This window comes from Rhagoletis zephyria, unplaced genomic scaffold (genome assembly GCF_001687245.7).
Source record: "Rhagoletis zephyria isolate East Lansing unplaced genomic scaffold, Rhagoletis_zephyria_1.1 Rzeph_scaffold_00050, whole genome shotgun sequence".
In the NCBI taxonomy this organism is placed as follows: Eukaryota; Metazoa; Arthropoda; class Insecta; order Diptera; family Tephritidae; genus Rhagoletis; species Rhagoletis zephyria.
Genome location: NW_016157134.1, coordinates 372,819 through 374,605, shown reverse-complemented (window position 1 = coordinate 374,605; position 1,787 = coordinate 372,819).

The window sequence follows — 1,787 nt, the reverse complement described above, 5'->3', positions numbered from 1 at the left end:
GTACGTTCTTTTTTATTCAATCTAATCAGATTTGTACCAAAATCCATAAATTTACACCAATTTATACACCAGTGTGCTACTTGAGAACATACATTAAAAACAATATTCCGATAAATTGATTACCTCCTCCTTTTTTGAAGTCTGTTAAAAAGAGAAAAATTAATTAGCTAAATTATTATAAATATTTTAGTAGCTATATTTTAACATTTCTAATAAAATTTACATCACAAATAATCTCAGACAACCCCCTCCCCCTTAATATGCTCTGCATACGCCCACGATTTTACCGGATTTTTTCAACCCTTCTAGACTTTGTCCGGGGACTTTTCATGACATTTCGGGACCTTCAGAATGACCCTGAAATAGGCTTTTCTCGATTTCTAGGGACTTCTTAGGATGGCCTTAAAGGGTTCGAGACTTTTTCAGTGTTATAAGGGTTCATTTCGGTTTTATATGGTATTTTCTCACACACACATTTAAAATTTGAATGCCTGGAAAATACAGGGCAAATATTACCTATTATTTTAAGTTCAAAAAATTGTTTCTAATATTTACTTACAAATAAAAAGCGTGTTTTCTTACCCAAAATATTTTGACGATCTCTTGAAATCGATAATTTACTGATTTTTATTTGGCTATGTCAGCAATAACTGAATTAAATTTACGACTTTTTTTAAATTTAAGTCAANAATGCCTGGAAAATACAGGGCAAATATTACCTATTATTTTAAGTTCAAAAAATTGTTTCTAATATTTACTTACAAATAAAAAGCGTGTTTTCTTACCCAAAATATTTTGACGATCTCTTGAAATCGATAATTTACTGATTTTTATTTGGCAGCAATAACTGAATTAAATTTACGACTTTTTTTAAATTTAAGTCAAATTCAATAACGTACACATTTAAACAAAAACTAAATCGAAAGGTGAAACTTAAATTGCTTACGTGAAACTCTCTGTAAAGCTAAGTGTAAACGGTAGAGAAACCTCGCTGGAGTTTTACTGAAATAAAAATCTCCTCTTCCAATTTAGTTTACACGGTAGAGCAACTCTAGGAGATATTGGGTAGGTTCAGAAGGCGCAGCAGTTGAGCCCAACCGTTGATAACAAAATCAGTGATCGTTATGTGTCTTCTGAACGGCTCGATACATTATCCGTAAGATTTAACTCTAAAAGGTACACACCAACATGTTGTCTCAAGTGATCACCAACATGTTGTCTCAGTGACGATCATCTAACACGCAACTGTTCAGTTGATCAGAAGTACGCAACAACGCGTTCAGAAGGTGCAATCGCAACAGTTACTGAGCTGTTGCGCCTTCTGAACGTGCTGAATGAAATCAGTTCCACTTATGTGGAAATCAGTTCCCCTCATGTGGAAATCGAAGAGCTTTTTGTTTTATAAATATTGACACAGAATGCGAAGTGAGCGTTTACTTGATAAAATTGGGCGGTTATTTTATTTTATTCATTTTATGTTACATTTTATTTACATTATTTTATTTTGGCTAGACTTTATTCCAGCCCGCTAGATTTAATCTAAACAATCAAATATATTTTTTAACGGATTTCAATATACATACGATATTCTGAACGAAATATATTGACCCCGTGCCACCTAACGGCTAAATTTTTTGTGGAGTTACTTCTTTTATTTATTTATTTATTTATTTATTTATTATGTCTAATAACAATTCAGAACAGACATTTAAGAAGTTAATATATAACTACAATAGTCAATATGAAATATTATAACATTAAATGATCAATTCTTATATATATATATA